Source organism: Oncorhynchus mykiss, chromosome Y (genome assembly GCF_013265735.2).
Source record: "Oncorhynchus mykiss isolate Arlee chromosome Y, USDA_OmykA_1.1, whole genome shotgun sequence".
NCBI lineage: Eukaryota > Metazoa > Chordata > Actinopteri > Salmoniformes > Salmonidae > Oncorhynchus > Oncorhynchus mykiss.
In genome coordinates, this window is record NC_048593.1 from 13,855,226 (window position 1) to 13,870,072 (window position 14,847).

Genomic DNA, 14,847 nt, shown 5'->3' on the forward strand with positions numbered 1-14,847 from the left:
TTTGGAGCCCTTCCCAAGGATGCAGAGTTTTTAAAAAATAACACAAAAAGGAAAATAGTAACACAGGAGGAATAAAATGCACAAGAATAAAGCTACATAAAGGGAGTACCAGAACCAGATCAATGTGCAGAGATGCTGTACAACGTGTTTGAGGTAGATATGTACATGAAGGCAGGGTAAAGTGACTAGGCATCAGGATGGATAATAATAAGAGTAAAATAAAGAACAGAGTAGCAGCAGCATATGATGAGTGTTAAAGTGTGGGTGTGTGATTGTGTATGTGTGTGTTTTTTTTTGTAAGTGTGTCAGTGTAATGTGTGTGAGTGACTGTGTATATAGTGTGTATAATAGTCTTATGAGTGTGCATAGGGTAAATGCAAGATAGGGTTAATGCAGTCTTAATGAACCATTTAATTAACTGTATAGCAGTGTTGTGGCTATTTAGCAGTCTTATAGCTGTCTCGGAGCATGTTAGTCTGAGAACCGATGTTCCGGTACCGTGTAGAAGAGTGAACAGTCTATGGCTTGGGTGGCTGACATCTTTAGCAACTTTCGGGCCATTTTAATCCCTCAAAACCACATTGTATAGTGGTGGGTAACGCATTGATATCATGGCTACCATTGAAAGCAACCTATGACTTGAATGGCGAATGGGAGATGTGCTTTAGTTGCAAGTTGAGATTGAGAAATAAAATGGTAGCTATTTTTAACCGAGACTATCAAAACAGTTTTAACACATGAATCGTGGCCATCAAAACAATTAACACGCAATTGCATTTAGAATTATTGGTTGCGCAATGACTGGGCTTATAAAAGCATGTTTCACTCCAGCACCAGCTTTTTGAGGAGCTGCTCTCGTGCTGTCTGACAGGTGATAGGCCATTCTGCTACTCAAACTAGGCTCCATACGCTGTGTGCGTGTGATAAGATACATGACGACTAATGGAATAATACACGTGCCAATTGAATTCCTCAAAATTATGCAAATTAACCTATAGACCGATAAGCATGACCGGTCAAATGTATTTTTTGTCGGCTAATGGATTAACGGTTAACTGTTAACATCCCTAGTTCTGTATGCGTTTCTGTGTGTAGAATAAACAATGGTCTAGAGTTTTAGCAACTCTAGTGGTGGAGGAGACGTGTTGGTAGAAGTGAGGTAGACCGGTTTTAAGTCTGCCTGCGTTAAAGTCTCCGTCCACCAGAAATGCTGCCCCTGGGTTTGCGGTTTCTTATTTGTTTATAGCCCCATACAGTTTGTTGATTGCCAAAGTGGTGTTGGCTTGTGGAGAGATTTAGGCAGCTGTGATAATTACAGATGAGAACTCTTTTGGTAGATAAAAAGGTCTGCAGCTTATTCTTTATCAGGTGAGAAAAAGCTAGGGATTTCCTTCACACTGGAAACAGTGCACCAGTTGTTGTTTATGAAGAGGCACACCCCTCTCCCTTTGGACTTGCCCGAGGCTACTGTTGGTTGATCATGCCGCTGCATGGAGTTTCTGCAAGGCATATAATGTTGCAGCTTTTCAAGTCTCTCTGATAGGAGACTCTCGAACGAAGCTCATCCATCTTATTCTTGGGTGGCTATACATTTTCCGATAAAACGGAGGTGAGTCGATTTTCATGAAACAAAGGAATGTGGTTCAGTGTGAACAAGGGAACAAGGGAATAGCGGAGTCAGATTTTAAGTCAAAATCGAGGTTAGTAACAGTCGATCTTATATCCAAAAGTGCTGGATGGTCATGTGTGAACCGTTTCAGGAAGCTAGGCGTATGCCGCACGTCACTACTTCACAGGACAACATTTTAAATCAAAATGTGTTTTTAGGCAGAAATGCTTTCTGGAACATGTGAACTTTCATGTGCCTTAATAACAAACTTGCATGCCATCTGTAAATACGAATACGAAATTACGAGCCTAGTTGGTTTCACCACGGATAAAGACAGGAACCTTCCCGCCAGCCATGATTGGCTGAGATAATGGATGGGCTGGACATGCCGAGAGATGAGTTCAGATTGGTCTGCCATGTAGCATGCTTCTGTCTATAACGTGAGCTGATCAGTATGTGTAGGTCATCCTTGCTACTGCAGCTTTTTTGAAAGATATCATGGAGAACTTAAAAAGTGTTTCTAATGCTCTCAACAACATTGCTGCCCTGAATGTAGCAGGCCCTATTGACAAAGATCAGTGGGGAAAAGTTGTGATGAACTACTTTCTGGAGGACGATCGGGCCATGCTTATTCTATCTGACTGAAAATGAATCAGACGATGAGGAAATTCCTGATTTAGGCAAAAACATTGTAGAGTCTTCTAATGACAGTGATGAGGAAGACATGGCAAACAACAGTGCTGTTGTCACAGAAGAAGTTGACCATGTTTCGAAATCAGTGGAATGCCCAGTGGAAACAGCGTTTGATTGCAAATGCAGAGGGAGTCGAAAAGAGAACGTAGAAGGCTGTTGTATAAAACACCTGTCTCCGGATTACATCTTCCAAATAAGGGCAATCATGGCATCCATGACAGAGAGGGAGAAGCATTCATCCATATGTACGGGCAAGGGTTGCGTTGCTAGTTATAGCCTAATCAAGTCCATATTATGGCAAGAACAGCTCAAATAAGCAAAGAGAAATGACAGTCCATCATAACTTTAAGACATGAAGGTCAGTTAATGCGGAAAAATTGAAGAACTTTGAAAGATTCTTCAAGTGCAGTCGCAAAAAACCATCAAGCGCTATGATGAAACTGGCTTTCATGAGAACCGCCACAGGAAAGGAAGATTGAGAGTTTTACCTCTGCTGCAGAGGATAAGACTTACCAGCCTCATAAATTGCAGCCCAAATAAATGCTTCACAGAGTTCAAGTAACAGACACATCTCAACATCAACTGTTCAAAGAAACCACTACTAAAGGACACCAATAAGACAAAGAGGCTTGCTTGGGCCAATAAACAAGAGCAATGGACATTAGACTGGTGAAAATCTGTCCTTTGTTCTGATGAGTCCAAATTTTTGATTTTTGGTTCCAACCGCCATATCTTTGTGAGACGCAGAGTAGGTGAATGGATGATCTCTGTATGTGTGGTTCCCACCGTGAAGCATGGAGGAGGATGTATGATGGTGTGAGGGTGACACTGTCAGTGATTTATTTAGAATTCAATGCACATTTAACCAGCATGGCTACCACAGCATGCTGGTATGGGATGAGTTAGATCGCAGAAGGACGGAAAAGCAGCCAACAAGTGCTCAGCATATGTGGGAACTCCTTCAAGACTGTTGGAAAAGCATTCCAGGTGAAGCTGGTTGAGAGAATGCCAAGAGTGTGCAAAGCTGTCATCAAGGCAAAGTGTGGCTACTTTAAAGAATCTCAAATATAAAATATATTTAGCTTTGTTTAACACTTTTACGGTTACTACCTGATTCCATATGTGTTATTTCATAGTTTTGATGTCTTCACTATTATTCTAAAAATGTAGAAAATAGTACAAATAAAGAAAAACCCTTGAATGAGTAGGTGTCAAATTTTGACGGGTACTATATATACAATGCTTTTGGGAAGTATTCAGACCCCTTGACTTTTTCCACATTTTGTCATGTTACGGCGTTACTCTAAAATGTATTAAATCATTTTTTACCCTCGTAAATCTACACACAATACCTCATAATGACAAAGTAAAAACAGGTTTTTATAATTTTTTGGAAATGTATTTAAAAAAAACGGAAATATCATATTTAAATAAGTATTCAGACCCTTTACTCAGTACTTTGATGAAGTACCTTTGGCATCAATTATAGCCTTGAGTCTTCTTGGGTATGATGCCACAAGCTCGGCACACTGTTATTTGGGGAGTTTCTCCCATTCTTCTCTGCAGATCCTCTCAAGCTCTGTCAGGTTGGATGGGGAGCGTCGCTGCACAGCTATTTTCAGGTCTCTCCAGAGATGTTTGATCAAGGTTCAAGTCCGGGCTCTTTATTTTATTTGTTCTTTTTTATTTTACCTCTGGCTGGGCCACAAAAGGACATTCAGAGACTTGTCCCGAAGCCACTCCTGCGTTGTCTTGGCTGTGTGCTTAGCGTCATTGTCCTTTTGGAAGGTGAACCTTTGCGCCAGTCTGAGGTCCTGAGCGCTCTGGAGCAGGTTTTCATCAAGGAACTCTATGTACTTTGCTCCATTCATATTTCCTTTAATCCTGACTACTCTCCCAGTCCCTGCCACTGAAAAACATTCCAACAGCATGATGCTGTCATTCAGGCCAAAGAGTTCAATCTTGGTTTCATCAGAACAGAGAATCCTGTTTATTATGGTTTTAGAGTCTTTGGGTGCCTTTTGGCAAACTCCAAGCGTGCTGTCATGTGCCGTTTACTGAGGAGTGGCTTCCGTCTGGCCACTCTACCATAAAGGCCTGATTGGTGGAGTGCTGCAGAGATGGTTGTTCTTCTGGAAGGTTCTTCCCAGAGGAATTCTCGAGCTCTATCACAGTAACCATTGTGTTCTTGGTCAACTCTCTGACCAAGGCCCTTCTCCTCCGATTGCTCAGTTTGGCCGGGTGGCCAGCTCTATGAAGAGTCTTGGTGGTTCCAAACTTCTTCCATTTAAGAATAATGAAGGCCACGGTGTTCTTGGGGACCTTCAATGCTGCAGAAATGTTTTGGTACCATTCCCCAGATCTGTGCCTAGACAGAATCTTGTCTCAGTGCTTTACGGACAACTCCTTCAACCTCATGGGTTGGTTTTTGCTCTGACATCCACTGTCAACTGTGGGACCTTATATAGACAGGTCTGTGCCTTTCCAAATAATGTTCAATCAATTTAATTTACCACAGGCGGACTCCAATCAAGTTGTAGAAACATCTTGATCAATAGAAACAGGATGCACCTGAGCTCAATTTTGAGTCTTATAGCAAAGGGTCTGAATACTTATGTAAATAAGGTATTTCTGTTTTTTTTTATTTTTATAAATTGCAAAAAAATCCCCAAACATTTTGTGCTTTGTCATTATCGGAAATTTTGTGTAGATTGCTGAGATTTTTTATTTATTTCATCATTTTAGAATAAGGTTGTAACGTAACAAAATGCTGTTAAAGTCAAGGGAAGCAGGCATGCGTCTTTCACTGAACTGTGTAACGACAGGCCGACAGGGATGTGACAATGCATTTTCATTTCTCTAATGTTATTTTGTTGTTGTTTGCAGGTGCACAATCCTTCTGACCCTATTGTTTTACTTTCTTTCTTTTTTTGCAGCCAGGTCCCATATACTTTTTAACAAGAACAAGTTTTTACTCTGGTGTTGTGCCTGGCGGACCGTGCACAAGCTCCATCACAGTCTGGACCTTCACTTCCTGATCACAGGCCACAACAAGTTTGCACCCGACTGGTGCTTCGGCCTCATCAAGCACCGCTTCGGAAAACACCAGAGTGAACACTTTGTCTGAGATTTCTGGTGTGGTGAAGTCAACATCCCACAGCTGGTTGGACTGGAGGATGGTACGGTGCTGGTGGAAAGCTATGGCTGGCAACAATACCTGACTCCGTACTTCAGGCCGCTAACACAGCAGTACCAGCACTTCAGGTGAATATAATTTTCATTGCGTTGTATGAGGTTATTTGTTTATTATCTAAACTTGGGAGGTGAACTGATGTACTGTAACTACCTCATCTATCACCAGTATAACTGATATCGTTATTGATATTGTTCTTCTACATACTGTATATTATTTAGTTCTTTCTCTACTGGCATTGACACTTTTTGTTATAGTATTTTTTTTATTTTCTATTTTTTATATTGTTACTATGGAAATATGCAAGTAACCGTTTCACTGTACTCTTTACACCTGCTGTATCCTGTGCATGTGACAAACAAACTTGAATTTCATTTGATATAGTGTGTGTTCACCAGAGAAGGTAATGTGAAGAACAACATGACCTAGATTACGATGTAGGCCAAGGACGAGATAAATATATTTTTTTTACCTTGGGTTTTTCTTTATTGTAGGCTACTATTTTCACCACGTTTAGTCTTGAAATCGTTGCTTGTTTACTACACTGCCTTACTCGCCCTGTTTAGCACATGGCCTCGCATGTGAATCCTTGAAGAGATGGGTGGGATTAAGGCGATAAGAGGGTGTGAACAATGCTGAGTGGGAATAGACAAAGGAGAGCTCTCAAGCAGGGTGTACCAAAACATTCAAGACAAGTGGGGTTACAAGTTTATTCACTTTCAAAGCATAATTACTTCCCCATTGTTCCTCAACTGCAGTCTATGATATACAATGTTGTAGCTGTGAGTCTGTACTTTTATCCAATGTAAAACACACTATTTCTAATGTTGCTATATAAGATTGAAAAGAGGTGCTGGGTCAAATATGTGATAATAGTATGAACTTTCTGTACAACAAAGTCAACATGAAAAATGTAACTTAATAGCAAAGTTGGGTTGGAAGTTGATACTGAGCACACAGCCAAGACAATGCAGGAGTGGCTTCGGGACAAGTCTCTGAATGTCCTGGAGTGGCCCAGCCAGAGCCCGAACTTGAACCCCGACCGAACATCTCTGGAGACACCTGAAAAAAGCTGTGCTGTGACACTCCCCATCCAACCTGACAGAGCATGAGAGGATCTGTAGAGAAGAATGGGAGAAACTCCCTAAATACAGGTGTGCCAAGCTTGTAGCATCATACCCAAGAAGACTCAAGGCTGTAATCGCTGCCAAAAGGTGCCTCAACAAAGTACTGAGTAAAGGGTCTGAATACTTATGTAAATATGATCTTTCTGTTTTTTGTTTTTAATACATTTGCAAATGTTCTAAAAAACAGTTTTTGCTTTGTCATTATGGGGTATTGTATGTAAATTGATGAGGGGAAAAAAAAGATTTGAGCAATTTTATAATGAGGCTGTAACGTAACAAAATGTTTTAAAAAAAGCGAAGGGGTTTGAATACTTTCCGAATGCACTGTACATGTATACTGTGCGTATACAGAAGAAGTCTAGAGTGGAGCGTAGTAGCCTTCATATGTAGAGAGGGGTGAGTGTGGGTTGAGGCCCCTGTATAGGCACATGACAGGATGATGTATGGTGTTTGTGCTAACCTCTTGTCCTAGGGCTGAGATAAGACATGAGGATGCATCTGTCATGCTACCAGGAGCATTGAAGCTGGGTTTTAGACCAACCTCAACCAGCCCTGGAGATTTTGCTGCATTGCAGCAGTCAAATGGAGTGGAAAGCAGCGTTGTTCTGACTAACTTTGTCTTTGCTGGTGGATTTGGTGTGTGTGTGTGTGTGTGTGTTCGTGTGAAGATGTCTATGTGTGTGTTCGTGTGAAGATGTCTGTGTGTGTAGTGTAGAAGGTAGTCTTGTGTGTGTGTGTGTGTGTGTGTGCGTGTGCGTGCGTGCGTGCGTGCGTGCGCATGTGTGTGCCCATGCAGCATGTGTACTGTATGTGTATAGTATGTGACGTGTGTTCACACAACCACGTCATGTGGTGTATCTTTCTACTTCACTGCACCAATCAACCCAGTCCAATAAAAAAAGTACAATATCTCAACCACAATGCAACAAACCATAAACATACAGCAATAATGTACCACCAAGACAGCAAACACAAAGATATCTTTACTTCCTGTTCATCTAGCCCATCTAGAGAGGAGAGAGCCGTCTCGGAGGCCGCGTCCTAAATAGCTCCCTATTCTCTACATGGCCCCTGGTGAAAAGTACTGCACTATATAGGGAACAGTGTATCATTTGGGATGTTAGACAAGTTCCCTAAAATCCATGACAGTACTCCTGCTTTCCTAACACAGTGTCTGACGGCTCAGTGGGGGTCAGACCAGGACAACAGACCAAAATCACACTGGAGGCTGAGGTTTTGCACCCAGGGGGGAAGGATGAGGGAATAGCTGATTAACTCTGCCTGACTAATTTAGGCACACCTTTTACAAAACGGTGAGGATGGGATAACCAAGCAGCCAAGGTAGGGGTGGAATGTAGACTGTGGAATAGGAATGCCTGTGAAATGTTTTAGCAAAGGTTGATTGAAAGACTCTTCACTTTACCACACTGTCCTTCTTTCTCCCTCTCCCCTTCTCTCCCTCTCCCCCTCTCTCCCTCTCTCTCTCTCTCTCTACAGTGTAAAAACGCTTCAAAGTCATCTTCATACAGGCAATCTGGGACTTAAAGGCCTTGTATGTCTGTCTGTTGACATTTCATTACGTATGATGGTGGATCCATTCCTTCCTACATACAGTTAATATGCTAATGGTCATTAAATGCTGACATTTATAAATCACCACTATGCACCTTGAGCTTCCCAGATAACACACTATGGATTTATATGGTACATCAGTATAAACACACACTGACGCAGGTGCGAACAGAAAATCACACACACACACACACACACTTTACCCTTCCAATTTCAAAACCAGAGTCAAATGCCTTTCCACGTCTCTCTCCCTGCGTAGCTGCTATGCCTAGTGCAGTGATTGGGGTTAATATAGCCGCCGCAGCCTCAAGATGTGTTTTAAGCAATCAGCACATTTCCTGCTGGCTGGAATCAGGAGCCTGCTGAGGGGGACAAATGATTTCCTCCTACTGGGGCTGTCATGGCCCGCTGACGCCACCCAGCCACCTTCATTAATCACACACACACGTGCATGCACGAACGCACACACACACACACGTACGCACGGACACACGCGCATGCACACACACTGTGAATCAAAGAGCAGGGGAGATTTTTCCCATTCTGTAGGAGATGGTGGGATAAAATAAAAATACAAACTTAAACCTAATTGCTCCTCTAAGTCGCTCTGGATAAGAGTGTCTGCTCAATGACTAACATGCAGCTTTCCATATCCAACCAGGGTTGCAAACAGAAAACGTTTTTAAAAGAAAAATCTGTATTCTGATTGGAGAGAACTGTTTAGATACATGTAGTACATTTTCCGTAAAAAAAAAAACCCTGTTTCCTCCTGTTTTTCATGCTTTCTGAACACTACCCAGGTATTCCTCAGGGAGTGAATGTGTGTGTGTGTGCAGGGTGGCGATGTTTCCTTATAAGGATGTTTGAAGAAGGAACGACACCCGTCCTCTTGTCTAGGTAGCTGCAGGATACTGCAGTAGCATCAGACGTGGTTTCCCCATGCTCTCACTCCCCCTTTAATCATCTCATCCCAGCCAACCCCAAAACTCTACCTCTCAGGGGCATCAAAGGTTACAGTACAGGCTTGTTCTTAATCATCCTGCATCAATTGGAAAATATAAATAAAAAACAAGAAAACTATATATATATATATATATATATATATATATATATATATTATGATTGGTCCAGAGGTGAGGTGAAAAAGTACTGGCTGAAAAGGTTATGTGTAAATTCACTGCTCTGTCTCTCTTGGGGCTATGATGTCACAGTCTCAGTGATGTCACATTGCGACATTTCGTGTGTCTCCCTACTGTACTCCACATAGCGTTGTTTGGTGATTGGTTACTGACTGCTAAAGACAAAGGGCAGTATAACAACCATTCATTACACTGGGACTCAATTATGTATTTATGGAGTCACACACACACACTGCACGAAAGCTCTCATAGTCTCAGGACACACACGTGGGCACGCACACACACCCACCAAGCTGCCTGGCTGCATGCAGTAATATGGTGATGGATGGCTGTGTGGGTTGACTGGCTGCTGGGGATGACTGCACAACAGCTGTAAGAGATCAAACTGGTTTCATAGAGGCACTGAGGACTGTGTGTGTGTGCATGTGTGTGTGTGTGTGTGTGTGTGTGTGTGTGTGTGTGTGTGTGTGTGTGTGTGTGTGTGTGTGTGTGTGTGTGTGTGTGTGTGTGTGTGTGTGTGTGTGTGTGTGTTTGTGTGTGTGTTGTTTAGCAATGACTATCACAAGCACTACATGGACACCTGCTCGTTGGACATCTCATTCCAAAATCATGGGTATTAATATGGAGTTGGCCCCCCCTTTGCTGATATAACAGCCTCCACTCTTCTGGGAAGGCTTTCCACTAGATGTTGGAACATTACTGCGGGGACTTTCTTCCATTCAGCCACAAGAGCATTAGTGAGGTCGGGCACTGATGTTTGGGCGATTAGGCCTGGCTCGCAGTCTGCGTTCAATGTAAGTAACAATACTGACATAAAGACCATAACATATAAGTATCCAAATGGAATTGGGTCTTTCCATCAATAATGGGGCCAATGTGTGACATTGGGCTCAACATTTCTAAATGGTTTGAAACAAAAATAAAAAAATATTTTTATGCAGCTCCAGGAATAGAGGAATATATGCAAACTGACCCATAACTCCAATTTCAACATCGGCCTTGGACAATACATCCTTTAAGCAAGGTTGATACAGACATTGGCAAGTCAAATTCAAGGCCATTCAGGGACATTCTCAAGCACTTAATTGTATTTTCAAATACCTCAATGTTATTCAATTGTGGAGCAGTTAGCCTGGTGGCTAAGAGCATTGGGCCAGTAACCTAAAGGTTGCTGGTTTGAATCCCCAATTCGACTAGGTTAAATATATGTCCATGTGCCCTTGAGCAAGGCACTTAACCTTAATTACTCCAGTAAAACGATCTAGATAAGAGCATCTGCTAAATGACTAAAATGCCATAATTTAGATGTACATATAGGGCTTAATATAGAACACCCCCGCACCAACAAAAAACATGCAAAAAGTGTACAAATAAATAAATAAGTAGGCAATTAACACACTTTCAGAACAATTCATTGTTTAGGCCTTGTCAATGCATTGATTTTATAATTATTATTATATACCTAAAATATGTGAGAATAATGTGTACTTGCCTGACTAAATTAATTGAATGAACGCTTCGATGCCGGATTTCTGAAGACTATGTTGCCGACACAGGCAAACATAATAAAACCATGAATAGCGGTAACATTAATCTCGCCATCTGTTTTTATAATGAGAAAACGACCAAAAACCAGGTTACTTTTGTAATGGGAAGATTTTTATGAGAAGCCAAGTTGAAGCCAACAATAGATATTGTCATCCTCATAATAAGCGCACGTGGTTTCACCGCAACAGATTAGCGCAACAACACCCGTCAATTGAAGCGGCGGGAAACAACCCGAAACTGGTCACATCTCTCACAAAAACGTATCAAAAAAGAAGAGAATGAAGGAGAACTTAGAAATTGGCTACAATAATTAGAAGGACTTTTCAAGAACCAAATTGAGGAAATATCTGAATTTCAAGGTAGGCCTATTACTACTTGAATTTCGGAGCTCCAAATTCAAATTCAAGTAGGCAACTTCAAGCCCCGTGTTGTTTAAATTTGCAGGTCTAACATGGAGAACAAAATGTATTCGTCATGTTATTTCATTACCAGATCATAGTGTGAAGAAGCCCACTAGGCTATGTAATGTGTTGTCATTATATGAGGAATAATTCATAGGAATGGTGTTACGCAATAATCTATCGTACACACGTGTTCAATCCCAGGCCTAAAAACATGAAAACGTGAACTCATTACCTTGATGCTTTCTCTGTCAAATCTAAGGAGACCTTGCTGTAAATCCAGCAGACAAGAGATGATGACCATCAATTCACTATGGATATTCGATCCAACGGTGAATCCAGTCACAACTGACTTCACCTGTTTAACGAATGAGACACCAAAATATTCTGGACATTCCTAGCGAACACCTTTTTTTCAGCACTTGGGCTGTCGTAGCATTGCATGCGCTATCACAGCAGCTGTTCCTCGCTTGAACGTTCCTTACTGGATCAGATGATGATGTGTGAAATGATCACAGTATAATTGCAGCTCAACACCAAGTGTGCATCCAACAAGTATTATACATAATTATTGATCAACCACGTTAATGACTGTATCGAATTAGGTTTGAATTATCAAGGTAATATGACTCTTTCGGTTAGAAGCATTCGATTTTGCAATCGCATTTATTATTTTGGATTTGTATGCCCATGAAAACATGAAATGTTACATAGTTACACTGCATTTCTGAGATGTCCCACAGCTAGATCCAGTATTCTTACAGGGTTCAAATTCAATGTATAGTTTAACTAATTAATAGTTAATATATGATATAGCGACATCTTATTCTGCCATAAATGCAAAGACAGAAAAATCATGTTTTATGTCACACGATTTTCGACAAATCCGTCAAGACACCAGCCATGATAAAGGGTTAGACATAGGTTTTAAATCAACTCGTGAATTGTATGGAATATAGCTATGTTTCCCCCTTATATCTTGATGTAATGACATTAAACAAAGTGACAGATTATTAGGAACGACTTCCGCTGTAACAAGTTGTCCAGCATTGTAACTCTTCACTGGTACCCTAGTTTATAGAAAGACCAAATTACATTAAATGTGACTACTATAATCAATGGAACAATCTATTCATGAGTTGATACACTCTATTCCAACGTTGATATATACCTCTATTCCAATTTACAGCCAACATTGAGTTAATTAAGGTAGATATCTGTCTGGTAGCCAGATAACGTTCTCCAGTCTTCTGTCCCAAATGGCACCCTATTCCCAAGGCCCATAGGGGATTATTGTCAAAAGGAGCGCACTATAGGGAAAAGGGTGCCATTTGGGACACACACGCGATGTATAGCTGAGCCAGGGAAATGTCAATACGCCCACGTTCAGTCCCGCTCAAGCTCCCATAATTAACTGTTTCAACTGTTTAGTGTCGGTCTCCATCAAACGGACTCATCGCCAATGTTACAGTACATAGAGAGACCGCGGGATGTTGTATATGTTCAGCACTAACAATGGAAGCAGAGATAGTAGTACTGGGCCGAGAGAGACTATCTTGAGTGTTCTTTCTCTCCTTCTTTCTCTCTTCCTCTCTTGCTTTTCTCTCTCTCTCGCTCTACCCACCCCCCTCTCTCTGCTGGTCGTTTCACGCACCACGGGTTCCCCCTTTACTACCGCGGTCCTATTGGCTCGTGAGAGGCTGCGCTGCTTGGTCACAGTAAACCCGGCCAGGAAGGACATCAATCACCGGCCGGCCTTTTGACGAAAGCCGCGTTCTGTAATGAGATTCTAGGGCTTGTCCTGACATTGTGGAGGGGAATCAAACCTCCATCCTCCTCTATCCTCTAACTGCTCTCCTGTCTCCAGACGACTCAGTGGCAGGTAGCGTTGTGGTTTAAGCGCTTTCGCGTCTCTGAGCCTAGTTGAAAAAACGGTCAATGTGCCCTTGAGCAAGGCACTTAACCCAAGGCACATGCTCCTGTATTTTGTATATGTTATGAATTGCAATTAGTACAATATGTTACGAATTTGCAATAAGTACAGTATGATATATTATGCATTTGGTGTGTTTAACGTTAGCTAGGTGGCTCGGTGGCTATTGTTAGCTAGGCTATGAGTTAGGTTAATGTTAGGGTTAGCTAACAAATTGAGTAGTTGCAAATTAGCTAAAATGCTAAAGTTGTCCATGATGAGATTCGAACGCTCAACCCTTGGTTTGCTGGACGTTTGCGCTATACACCCAACCCATTCATTTAAATGTTCCTTTAACAAGTAACCTTGTCTTATATAACCATACCAAACATAACACACCATACTAATTTATATTTACTATGTTACGCCTAGTCTATGAATCTAGGCTACTATCTGCATCAAACTCTATCTATTTCTCGCTCGCTCTGCTGTAGATGGATCTGTTCTCTTTATGCATTATGTGTGTGTGTGTTTGTGCGCAGTGAGAGGGATCGAGAGGGAGAGTAATACAAATTCGTTGTAATGTATGTTGATTGATTGATGAGTCCCAAGAGACGCTCAGGGACTTATAAAGGTGTAAATATCTTTGTATTGTGTTTTTTAAATCAGTCCTTCAGTCCAACATGTTGTTATTTGAATGAAAGAGAGTGGGAATTCGTTAATAAGTCAATTACCTTTCTGCAAAACCGTTAGAGTTTAAAAAGCACAAGAATATAAATTTTATTTAAATAAATTAAGCATATTGTAGCCTAGAGTAGCCTACATGAATAGAGCTAAATGTGTGATAATTCATGTACGGTGTTGTGATCTCAGCAGGGTGAGTGAGACGTGTTGATCAAAGTGTCCCTCTCCAACAGCGACAGCTGCTGAATTACACCGAGGACAGCGGATGGCAAACTACACCGTTTGAAGTTTAGAAACGTGACATACCTTTTTAAAGTTTTCCTAAAATATGCGAACGTCTTATTCCATTCATGTCTTATCACGCGTGACAATAAATAGCCTATTTCGAGCTATTGGTGAGATAATCTAGTGCAGAGTACCCACTACGGTTTTATATACATTTCAAATATACATTTATCCAACTGTAAACCTGGCAAAAAATAAAAAGGAATCACTGGGATAGGCCACTCGCAATACACAGGGTTTGCATCAAAGAGTTGAAGTCAAATGTAAGTATAAAGAGAGGAAAACAACTATACTCACAGACTACAGAAAATGGACATTTCGGTAAAACAGCGCAGGGAGCCAGCTGTATGCCTTTTCCCGCGGATATTTCCTGTTTTCCCTCGCGACGCAGAAACTGAGGTAGTTAGTGACCGCGCAAGGAGTGCTATTTCTCTTGTCTTTTTTCTTCCCCTCTCCTGCACGATGCACGATGCAGCGGTGCCTCTGCAGTACTCCAATAAAGAGAAGAGACGCCGAGAGGGAAAGAAAAACAGAGAGAGAGAGAGAGAGAGAGCGAGTACTACACATTCGGGGTGTAGTCTGTGTTGATTGATTTTTGAGTCCCAAGAGACACTCCGGGATTTATAAAGGTGTACATATCTTTGTATTGTATTTTTCATTTCATATCCATTATCCTAGCCTACG

At 41.4% G+C, this 14,847-nt stretch overlaps 1 protein-coding gene across 1 annotated transcript in view; it reads right to left on the reverse strand.

The window, feature by feature from the left end:
* The window catches only part of LOC110509327 (synaptic vesicle glycoprotein 2C), a 62,464-nt gene extending 47,819 nt beyond the window's left edge, over positions 1–14,645 (reverse strand). Inside the window, exon 1 of the mRNA XM_036968060.1 lies at positions 14,461–14,645. The gene's annotated coding sequence lies outside the window, so the exon portion shown is untranslated. The remainder of the gene's footprint in view (positions 1–14,460) is intronic.
* Between the last annotated feature and the right edge of the window lie 202 nt (positions 14,646–14,847).